The sequence below is a fragment of the Schistocerca nitens genome, chromosome 3 (genome assembly GCF_023898315.1).
Source record: "Schistocerca nitens isolate TAMUIC-IGC-003100 chromosome 3, iqSchNite1.1, whole genome shotgun sequence".
NCBI classification, from domain to species: domain Eukaryota; kingdom Metazoa; phylum Arthropoda; class Insecta; order Orthoptera; family Acrididae; genus Schistocerca; species Schistocerca nitens.
The window spans coordinates 467,060,705-467,073,722 of NC_064616.1; positions in this window are offsets into that span (position 1 = coordinate 467,060,705).

Genomic DNA, 13,018 nt, shown 5'->3' on the forward strand with positions numbered 1-13,018 from the left:
TTGATAGATTTTGCCGAGAATTATTCATTTTTTGTTCAGGATACTGTGCAAGGATTCCATTGGGAGAATAGTCAGGCCACATTTCATCCATCTGATATCTATTTTGTTGGCAAAGAATGTCAGAATATTAGCATTAGTATGGTCAGCAACTGTTCTGTCATAATACCATTGCTGTCCACGCCTTTCAAATGATGCTGATAGCTTGTTTAAAGATTAATAATGAAAACATTATGAACATTTATTGCTTTAATAGGTGATTCAGCTGCTCAATATAAGAATTTCAAAAATTTCAAGAATTTATGCCTGCACAAAAAGGATTTCAGCATCATTGCCAAATGGAATTTTTTTAACAAACCATAGTAAATTGCCTTGTGATGGCATTGGGGGAACAGAAAAAGGAATTGCGGCCTGTGCTAGTCTGCAGAGGGCCTTAGATAACCAAATATTGACTCCATATGATTTATTCAAATTCTGTGATGATAGTACCAAAAGAAGAAATTGAAAAAATCCATCTTAGTCAAGAAACACGGTTTACCATGGGACATACAGTATCTGTAACAAGAGAAAATCAATTAATTGTAATCAGCTCAGAGTAAGCAGTTTCCAATGATGCTACAACACTCACAGTTAATGCCTTCGAAGCAGATGAAGAAATTCCAGCAGTCTCAAGTGACTCTGAGCACTATGGGACTTAACCTCTGAGGTCATCCGTCTCCTAGAACTTAGAACTACTTAGACCTTACTAACCTAAGGACATCACACACATCCATGCCCGAGGCAGGATTCGAACCTGCGACCGTAGCGGTCGCGCGGTTCCAGACTGTAGCGCCTAGAACCGCTCGGCCACCCCGGCCGGCCCAGCAGTCTCAATTCCAAGTTTACTACCAGGACAGTATGTTACTTGTGTGTATGGGAATTTTTGGTGGGTTGGAAACATGTGAAGTTTCACATGAATAAGATGTCCTCATCAGCTTTATGCACCTACACAGTCATGCTCATTCCTTCTACTGGCCGACTGCTAAAGATACCTGCTGCATTCCTGAGCAACATACCTTTATGACTATAAGCCTCATCAACATCACCACCAGGAAGACAATACAGTTATCCACAATCTGTCATTGACAAAATTGTAGAAGTGCATAACCAAAACTGGAACTGACTCTTTGGTATTTTTGTTTTGCAAATTTGTTGTGTTTTGTACTATACTTGTTTTTATGTCATTTGTTAAATTAATGTTTGAAAATGACTTGTACACTTGAATAAAAATAATTAATTATGAGACTTAATGAGCAAAATATTTAATTTTTCAATCTTCGTGAAGTGCTAAAGAATAACTTTTGAAACATATTCTTACTCGTCAAACTGAAAGATCCAGAAATTAAACAATATTTCTTTGAAAGCTTAAAGCACGCTTTTTCCAGCCGTAGTACGAAAAAGAGTATTGAAGAAGGCACAGTTGAGATATTGTCCTCCAAAAATTAGCAATTAGAAAATTTTGGCCAACTTTGCAGATGCATATCTTTTCATCTGGGCATCCAATGATAACTAAATTTCGTCGATATATAGACATTGTAGATATCAATAACTCTCTGAAGCTTTGGTGTGATTGGTTAATATGAAAAGTAGTGGTCGGTCAAACGATGGCGCTCAGAATAGTCTGAGGAATTTTTAGCCACTTTAAGAGTCTTGTATCTATATTTAAGTAAGGCTAAATTCCTAATTTTTGCCATTGTGGGATTCAGCATGAAAAGTGGTCTGTGTATATTAAAGCAAATTACCAAATGTTTGCTAAAACTTTTAAAAAAGCCTAGCAAATTTGGCTCATTTGCATCTTCGTACATGATGTGGAGGTGAGTAACCTCTCTTTAAAATCCCCTATGAATTCAACCATTGAAGATACTGATCTGAAATTTGGTATGTGGCCACCAAAGACCATATGGAACCTTCACATCAAATTTCATTAGATTTAGAGATGGCCGAGTGGGGACCCCTGGTCCCCTTGATGCGGAATTAACCCATCGTAAGCTACATACTCTGTTTCTCACTGATTTTCTCTGCTCTGTGTACAGATTGAATAATATCATGGATAAGCTACGACCCATCTCACTTTCTTCTCAACTACTGATACCCTTTCATGCCCTTTGACTCTTATAACTGCAGTCTGGGTTCTATATAAGTTGTGAACAACATTTCACTTTGTGTATTCTATTCCTGCAACTATTGGAATTTGAAAGAGTGTATTCTGTCAACATTATCAAAAGCTTTCAACAAATCTACTAATGCTATACATTTAAGTTTACGTTTGTAGAGTGTACCTTATAAGGCAAGTTGCCTGGTCAATATTACCTCGTGTTCTGACATTTCTCCAGAACCAAAACTGATCTTCCACAAGATTGGTTTGTTCCAGTAGTCCATTCCATTCACAAATACTTTCAGATAAGTCAGTTTTTAAAACTTCAGTGAAATAGATCGCTTCCTCTTGAAATTTTCATTCAAGATTTACAGTGGTGCCAAGCGCATAGGGGCCGTACCAAATTTGAGCGGGGTCACATGCTCTTCTCGGATGAGAGTGGCGACTAGTCGGCTTTAGATTAAGAGGGCGACACGTATGACCAAACAATTGCATGCAACATTTTTTCTCTTTTAAGACGTTTCTTGAATGGGCAAATATAGTATTTAGTGTACTAGCAAGTGACACGATTTACACCTTCCTCTAACACAATTTTTTACTTTGATAACAATATATAAAAGTTTAAGCACAAATATATAGTTTTTAATATTTTCTGCTGGCAAGACAGTAATTTAGGGAACAAAATTAAAATGACGTTCTTATCTTAATAAACAGGTTTGTTGACGAAGTCCATCCTCCTCTCCTTTCCTGTAGAAAAGTGTCAATTACAAGTTCATTAAAATTATGCACATTCAAAAGCGTTTTATCTATAGAGCACAGTGCTAACGGACTCAGTCTCTCTTCTTTCATTGTATTTCTAGTGAAAAACTTTATTCTTTTCAGTGTGGAGAAACTTCTCTCGCTTACCGCTGTTTTCATTGGTATTGCACAAATAATTCGTATAATTTCACTGATTCCGAAAAATGGCTTCTAAATTACTCTTGCAGAAACGATTCAGAAGTGTCAAAGCTCCATTTGCAGTTTGGAAATCATTTCTACTGTATGTGAGTGGCGATTCCTGTCGCCGTTCATTTTCGTTCAGGCCAAATAATTTAACTGTTATCTGAAATTCTTTGACAGGGAGTAACAGCTTGTCTTTTGGAAACAAACTGGGTTGGAAAAGCTAATATAGCTGCTGACAAGTGATTGTTAAATGCGAAACGCTCGTCAGTGTTAGCCACAACAGGGTCACAGACCTCCTTTTTAAGAGTTCTACGTGCGTCTACTAAACAGAAACGCTTTAGGCCGTCTATCTCTACGTTTTCATTCCCTTTACCCCATATGTCTAGCTACCTTGACCTCACTGATGATCTCGTCAGTTCTACCGCTGACTTGAAATCAGGGACATTCTTCAGAACTTTCACACTATCACCTTATCTACGTTGCACCTGATTAATGGGACATGGAATCGTATTTTCGATGAAAACAGCGATTTTTTTTGCCTTAAAATATTCTACGGTACATCCTTTTTAAAATGATGTATTGCACATTGTTGTACTCCAGTCCTAACCATATTAACTTACCAGTTTTCCGAAGTGGTACGCTCACTTTTTCTCCCTGTCATGGCCGACCGGATATCTGTCAGTCTTTCATCGTGATTTCAAGATTGCTAGTTTCCAGTGATTAATATGTGTTACGTAACAGCTTTACTGTTTGCCAACTTGGGAAAGATGCGGCCTTGTTTTCTGCATACATCTTTGACTTCAGTGTTTATTTACGTTTAATGAAGACACGAAGGAAATTGTCGTGTATTTGTATTTTTGTGTGAAGATGGGAAGGGCTAGTGCGAAAGTGTTCAAAAAATGTGTGATTTGGCAGAAGAAAGTGAAGAACAAGTTACACTCGATAGGAAACATTGTTTCAGTGCCTTCAGCGGTGGAAGAGCGAAGATCTGTCAATGCAACTGATCCACAGAAACCCAGCGAAAATTGTGCAACTTCCCCTGCTACTAGAGCGCCCAGTAGGAAGCTCAAAGACGCTGAAAATATGTATAAAATGCTTGTAAAAGGCAAGGAAGTGTTTGAAATTATCGACATCAGCAAAATTGCCTGAAGTTCTTGAACAGGATCTGTGTTGTGTTAAGTGTTTAATGCCATATCAATCTGGCTGCTAAATTTCTGCTAATCTGCAGTGAATTTAATGGTAGCTGCAAGTTTTCCAGTTCTGATTCAGTGAAAATCAGTACCATTGAAGTTTATAATGGGCATATTAGATTAGTGTATGGGCTGCAAACTATCGGTAGAGGAAGAGCAGCAGGAGCTATGCTGTGTAGTGTAATACATCTTCCTCCACCAACTTCAAAATTTGACATCTACAACTATGCATTAGACTCTGCAGCTGAGGATACAGCCCACAAAACTACGCGTGGAGCTGTAGAAGAAGTAGTCAAACAAAATTAAACTTCCCATGACCTCACAGTAGCTTTCGATGGTACATGGGAGAAACAGCGTCATATCTCCAATGGTGGCATTTTTACAGCTACAAGTGTTGACACTGGAAAGGTGATTGACGTGGCTATTATGTCAAAATACTGTCGTTGTGGTAATAAACTGAATAAAGAACACAGTGATAAATGTATGGCAAATTACTCAGGCTGCAGTGGTGGAATGGAGGTTGCTAGAGTAAAGTGTTTGATCACTCTTCCAGTGGTATTTATTTATTTATTTATTGTTCAGCTAATTCAGTCTATACAAGATGTGGCCTCTTTAAGTTATTAAATACATTTTAAGAGGTTTTTCATGCTCCAGTGGTATAATGTACACAATCCAAAAACCTTCAAACGTGTTATGGAAAGCAAACCATATGGAAATAATGTTGACATACAGAAGCTCGAGTGTGTGGTGCACATTCAAGAAAGAGTGGGAGCAAGACTTAGGCATCTGAAGACAACAATGAATGAAAAGAAAAATGCTAAATGGTGGGAAAAAATTAGATGGAAAAGGGAGGCTGACTTATGCTGCAATAGACTATATTCAGCATTGTTATGGATCAGCAATCAAACAAAATACAAAGTATGGGTAAGCTATGAGGAAACCTGTATAGGCACTGTTCTTCCACATTGCCTCTACAAATAAGCACCCTAGTCATGGATTATATCGTGATGATCAGAATGGTTGGTGTAAATATAATAGGGGAAAAACATCAGGAGATAAATTACAGTCATCACCACAGTTACAAGCAGCTGTAATAGAGGAAATGAAACCAGTCTTCAGGGATCTGCCTGATGTAAACCTCCTGAAGAAATGTATTCGTGGGAGAACATAGAACCCAAAGGAAAGCGTGGACAGTGTAATATGAAATTGTTTCCAAAAATAAGTGTTGTGGGTATTAGCACGCTTTATTTTGGTGTATATGATGCTGTGGCATCATTTAACCAAGGTAACATCACAAAATGCCAGGTGGCCTTAAGTCAGGGTAGGATCGAGATGCACACAACTCTCTCCAAAGTTTACTAAAGAAAGCACCGAAGATGAAAAGAGGCGCTGTGAAAAGACTTCAGGATGCATTGAAAGATGAAAATGAAGACTGTAACTTTGGAGGGCTGTTTTAACTTCAAAGCCAGTTTCCTGAAAGTTTCATTTTTCCACATTTAACGTATTTTACTGTAAATGGAACTTTATGTATTTAATGTATTTTACTGTAAATGGAACTAGGGTGAAGTGGGGTAAGTGTAACCATGGGGTTAGTGTAACCACGGCTTATAGTGCCTTGAAGAATATGTATTTTTACCTCTGACCTATCACACATGTTAATTTACTCCTTTCCTTGTTATATTTAACCATAAGTTGTCAAATCTGACATAAATTGGTAATTAATTTTTGGACTTGAATTGACGCCTACATTTTCACTCTGCGAGAGAGTGACATGCTAAGAATTTGGTGGTCTGTCATTTTTGCAGTTTTAAAGATAACTGCACAATTTTTTGGTTACAAACTAACTTTTGCATGATAATTTCAAATATGAGATTCGTTTTACTCTACTGATAAAGCTCTTGATATGCCAGGCATGGTTATACTTACCCCAACTTTTTCCCATGTGGGGCAAGTGTAACCAATCGGCTGGGGCAAGTGTAACCAGGAGGGTTACACTTGCCCCAAATAAACTTACCGGAACATATTTATTTATTTAAGCTGTAACCCTGTTTTTGCCATCACACTAGATCAACTAAACTGGCCTTCCTGTGTGTGAAATCTACTTGGGACCAAAAGTTAACTCATCACCAGAGACATCATCAAGGGTTAAAAATTAGCAAACGTGACTTTTCCAATCTCCTCACTGCTGTATGGAATGAAACACCACCTGAATTGTTGAAAAGTGGTTTTCAAAAAGCAGGAATATTCCCTTACAGTAGAGAAGTAATTGATAAAACTAAATATGATCCGGAGGCATATAAAAGATATGTAGCTCATACCAAATCTTTGGCAGAAACAAATCCATTGCCAGCTCACGATAATGCAGCCATAGACTGTGTGGAAGCTACGTCTCTAATAGAAAGTACTCAGATTTTGCTGAACAACCTCCAGAATTTTATAGGCCTACATCTACTGAGCCCTATAGTTCTCCCAATACCAGAGTTCTTTCTCAACCTTTCCAAGCTAACCAATGTTTCATTATGTTCTGGAACTTCTGATTTGTCATTTGAAAGGTTATTATTGGAAACAGTCCAACAGTGTAGTCCCACAGGTAAAACAAAGAAGAAAAGAAGTGCACCAGGAGCTGAAGTTATCACTTTTCAAGATGCCATCTATAAAGAAAAAGATTTTAAAGGAAACAAGAATAATAAGGAGAAAGCAAAACAAAAAAGCATTATCGGCATAAAAAGGGTTTGGTAATGAAAAGTAAATCTTCCAAACAAAGTGCTGTTACTTTATCTGAAATGATATCTCAGAATGTTGTCGAAAAAAAATCCCTGATTGCTCATGTGGGTAACAAGAAAAAAAGACTGGAAGTTCAATCAACAAGTGAAGAAAGTGAAACTGAAGGAGGCCTATCTTTAATATGTAGTGATGAAGATGATAACAATGGATGATCTCAGGAAAGAAATGACAAGCTGTGAAGAAGAAGAAGAAAATGAAAGAGGCAAACTTTTTTGAAGCCAAAGATAAAATTACAGTTGGAAAGTATGTTGGTGTAGCTTTTGCAACAAAATGTAAGAAAGTTCATTTTATTGGCCAAGTTACCAAAATTATTGATTTTGGAGATCCAGAAGTGATTTTCCTCAGATGCAAAAATAAGACAAAGCATGGCACCACATTCTATAGGCCTGATAGAAGAGATGAGATGCAAGTTCCCTCCTCTGATGTCATTTCAGTGCTGCCTGAGCCTACTTTGGGTCACAAGGGAGACCTGACATTTGGTGTTACATTTGATTCATACAACATTCAGTGACTAAATAGTAGTTAGGGCCTAAGTGTGAATATAATAAGTTGAATTAGGGCAGTTTAGCATTAAACACAAATTGCCAACAACTTTAGTTCAATTACCGTGAAAAATAATAGAAAGTGACTTATAAAGTGATCTTGTCTTTTCTCTTGAGACTAGATATATTGTTATTTTTGTTAAATTGTCTACTAAAGAAAAAAATATTACTTTTGTAGAATTTAAACTAATAAATTAATGGCCTATAAAAAAAATAAATCATCTATGATGCGTTCTGTTTCAGTGCTTTATGGTTTAGGCTAACACTTATTTTTTAGTTTAGCTAACATTTTCTGTGTATTTCATAATATACAAAGAGGCGTGTGCAAAAAAGTTCATATCTTGAGTAAAATTTAAGATATTTTAATGATTTAAAAATCCTCAAATTCAGTAAAAATAGGGTAATCAGGTCACTTACCCCAAGTCTCTTTTACAATGCTCTTTATAGGTACAACAATGCGGGGTTACACTTGCCCCGAAGTGACTTTACTGAAAAACTGAAGCCAAAAGAGAAACTCTTTGTCGTTGCTGAGATGTCAAAAAGTCCAAGAGCTCTCTTGGTTGCTGCTTAATCCTTGATATCATCATTCTCAGTGATCCCAAGGGTTCCGCTATTTTTCTTTTTTATACTTAAATATGGTGTTTACACATAGCGTTTTAAAATTCCATCTTTTCTCAGCATTGCTTCAAATACATTTCTTCACAACATTATCCAGTGTGACAGTCCTCTTCTACACTTGCCCCGAAGCATGGGGCAAGTGTAACCTCACAACACAAAATTATGAAAACAATTATTTGACCATATAATTTTTTCTTTAAAAAACAAAATGTATATTGTTTAAAAGTCAATAAGTCAAACTTTAAGCATGAGAAATTTCAAAATCATATCTTCAATAACAAGTTAGCAATTTGGTGTCAAAGTTGAACTATGCCAAAATGTGGTTACACTTACCCCACTTCACCCTATCAAATTTTCTGTGAGTGATTAGACAACTAATGTGTATGTACTGAAACAGTATTATGTCCATTACTAGAAAAACAAGGAATAATATGAAGAACTTTTTTTTTGAAAAGTGTTGCTCGTAGAGAAAAAAAATTAATAATTGAGTCTTCAAACAAGGTTCAAACATCGTTGTTCCAACATTGACAGGTTACAAATGAGTGTAAACTGTAAAAAATTAACTCTCTAGCTTTTATGGATTCTCTGAAAAGGTACCTTATATAACATACAAATTTTCATTGCGAAGCTGTGTGGTTCACGTCCCTTTAAACAAAATGTTGCAGTGAGACAGGACTTTACTGAAAAACTGAAGCCAAAAGAGAAACTCTTTGTCGTTGCTGAGATGTCAAAAAGTCCAAGAGCTTTCTTGGTTGCTGCTTAATCCTTGATATCATCATTCTCAGTGATCCCAAGGGTTCTGCTATTTTTCTTTTTTATACTTAAATATGGTGTTTACACATAGCGTTTTAAAATTCCATCTTTTCTCAGCATTGCTTCAAATACATTTCTTCACAACATTATCCAGTGTGACAGTCCTCTTCTCTGACTTTGAGAAGAAAGTAGAGAATCCCTGTAAATTGCTAAAAAATATTCAAAGTTCTATGTGTTGTGTTGCACAGCGCTCTACAAAGAGGTTAAGTTTGTGGGCATAACAGTGTACAAAATTGGTTCTTTTGTACACTGCTTTTACTCTTGACTGCACCCTATTGTGCCTACACTCATAACTGAAGCTCCATCATAATTCAGAGCTATTAGTTTTTCTGGAGAGTTGGCAATCTTTAATCTGTTTGTTGAACACTTCACTTCTTATTCCCGCAGCTGTATGATCTTTGGGTGTGTGAAATTGATGAATCTTTTATATTAATATTGTCAAATTTCTAAGAATGTAATGATTCTTAGAAACATCTTCATCCTCATTATCTAAGATGTATCTAGCTGAAATCTTATATTGACTATGCCAAGCATAATAAACCCAATGCTATTGTTTATGCGTAGTTCACTCAGTTTATGTTTTTCAACTTTTTCAACCAAGTGTTTAATGTCTGTTATCCCCTCTGTGGACCTACCATGTTCTGCAACATTCATTACCAGACACACGTAACAGAACATTTCTTATTTCACATCCACACAGCCAATATATAAAACAGGAGTACATTTTCTGGTAGAACTACTTTTGCTTTTGCATGTGTATTGAGTCTGTATAATGTTTAAATCTAGTCTTGGCAGTCCTAACACTTTCAGTACCAATGTTCTCTCAAAAGTAAGATTTTGACAACCAATAGTTAAAACATTTTACACTATTTACACTACTCATTTTAAACAGGAAACTAGTGCATGAGTTAGTCACTAGGTCTCACTTTCAAACAATCTGATTCACAACAAACCAACAAAACTACTACCACAGGTGTGGCACTACTTGTTTACTTTGTCTGCTTCAGGGGGATGCTCTCCAAATACTTTCACAATGCACTGGCCCCACCCAACCCCCAGTACCCCCGCCATTTCACACGTATCCATTGCCTGCCCTTAAATGGCTGGGATGGTTCGCCATGAGTCCGACAGCCAGCCCATTCCAAAAACATTGATCATTTGCTTACAGGGACTGTAGTCTACCCATTCTAAAAACATTAATATTCACACACCCAGGCTGCTGGTATAAGAAAATTAAATGAGTCAATTTTTTATTCTCGTTTCGTACATACCACAAGTTTTCAAGTGATAGATGTTACTGGAAGGATGCCGCCTTGAATTCCTCAAGGAATAGCCACCACTGTTCTGGATATACCTTTATATAGCAAGAGACAGGAACACATAACACACCCAGTAACATTGTCCAACATGATTGTTTTGGTGGTTCATGTGTTATGGTGTGGGGAGGCATAAGATTTTATGGACATACTGGTCTCCAGATCTTTGAACATATGGTACATTCACTGGTCAACAGTATTGTAACACTGTACTCCTTCCCAATGTGCATCTTTTCAGGCACGCATTCAGCCTTGATTTCATTTTTATGGATGAAAGTGCATGACCCCATCACGCAGCAAGCTGGACAAGCCCTTGGAATCGGTGGATATTCAGCGATAGGACTGGCCTGCCCATACCCCTAACTTATGAGGGTCATTTTTAAAGTAAGAATCAACAGCATATTGCGTCTGTGCATCCTGTCACAGTTGGCCACTCTTCGCCAGTCTCTCACTAAGCCGCCATTACATTTCAGGTCTCTATTGGTGTATATTGTAGGGTTGTACTGCTTCATTTGTCACCATATCAATCAGTAATCCCGCTGATTGTGAAGGGTACTCAGTTATTCAGTTCTTAAATGCAAAGCAAGTTTGTCCTGATGAAGTTCATTGGGAGCTTGTTGAAGTTTACGGTGCATGTGTAATGAATGGTGAAAATGTGTGTCAATGGTGTATGCTGTTTAATGAAGGAAGGACAAATCTTCATGGTTTAGAACAATCTGGACAGCCTACTGACATGAATGAAGGCTTGACACAAAAAGTTGATGAGGCAGTTTGCCAAAACAGGAGCTTCGCTATTGGCAAGTTGCAGCAGAAATTTCCACAAGTTTCAATATAAGTAGTTTTTCACACTGTTACTGACAAATTTTACTACAAAAAATTTGAGCGAGATGGGTGCCAAAAGCCTTGACAGAAGAATGCAAAAATTTGGCACTTTCTTTGTCCATTGTTGGGCACTATCACAGGGTTGGCGACGAGTTCTTGAGTCACACTGTGACTGGTGATGAAACGTGGATGGTGCACTACACTCCAGAGAATAAACATCAATCCAGTGAGTGGCATCATTGAGACTCCCTGAAGAAGCCACCAAAGTTCAGACAAGAATCTTCAACACAGAAAATCGTGGCCACTGTTTTTTTGGATCGGAAAGGCATTCCTCTATTAGACTTTTTGCCAAGAGGAATGACAATATAGGATGAAAGGTACTGTGAAACATTATTAAAGCTTAGGTGCACTATTCAAAGTCACCAGCGGGGACTGCTGTCTAGTGCTGTCATACTGCTTCGCAATGCTGGGCCTGACTTCTCAAGCACAAAGATGCAAATGGATAAGTTTTATTAGGAATTACTGGATCATCCACCATACAGCCCTGACTTAGCACCATCAGACTTTCATCTGTTTCCAAAACTGAAGGAATTTCTTGGTGGAAAGTGCTTGAAAAATGATTAAATGTTGAAAGAAACTGTTACTAACTGGTTTAACAGTCATGTCACAGACTTCTTTGATGCTAGCATCCAAAAGCTGGTGCCATAGCTTGACAATTGTTTAAATGTTCATTGTGGCTATGGTGAAAAGGGAAAAAATGTGTATATTATAGTTTGCGATACAATTTATTTTCATAAATAAAGTTTCTCTTACCCCATTGCAAATCAGTTTTTACTTTAAAAATAAACCTCGTAAATCCCATCGAGCACATGTGGGATGCGTTGGGGAGACATATCGAAGCAAGTCCATATGCACTAATGACCATTCAGCAGTTGTCAACTGCACTGGTGGATGAATGAAGTGTACTACTACAAAAACCCCTTACCAACCTTGTGGCCACCATGGAAGCACAGAGCATGCATTGCCATCCATGGTGCTCACACACACACTAGTAAGAACCACGTCCCCCCTTCTGTAATGTCCAGGGTCCCATCATAAATCATTGTGACTTCAGTGTGACTATTGTCTTTGAATAAAAGTGTCATTTCAGTTTGTTTTATCACATAGTTTTTCGGTTAACTTCTGTACTATACCACAGCAGTTCTTTCTACGTATGGTCCAAGTTTCATTAAACTATGTTAGTTGGCAGCAACACATCATGCGGAAGTTTCTTTCATCCTTAAGTTTTGCAAACCAGTGTATTTATCACTCAGCTTTCATTATATTTACTTTTGATTCAATGGCATTATTGTAACTTTGGCATCTGTAATCTTTTATTTCAATATCATTGTAAAAGAGGCCACTCATTTGGAGGATATCAGAAAAATTTATTTCAAATTTTTGGATGGGAGGATTTTCTTCTCTTGTTGCGGGTTACTTGTTGGAAGACTTCTCCTCCAGCTCGCACTCCAGACAAGCCTGCATTGCTGGGCTCAGCAGAGAACCCACAGCTGAAGACTGTTGGTGAGGCATGTCAGCATGTATTGCCTGATGTAGTCACCAATATGAAACGTGAAGCATGTCACGTGTGGCACTGGAGGTTTCGAGCAAAATGTGGAATTTAGAATCAGCTCTCTGTTCGCTGCCTACAACCCATCAACTTGCACCATCTCCTCTCTCCTCTGTAATCAAAGTATATGGCCCATCAAATCCAAAAGCTGGTCACCTTCCCTACCCATGCCCTATGTACCCCATATACTGAATTATATGCTTATTTGGCAAAATTTCCTGTTCTCATTTAAAATCAACCTGGATGCCCAA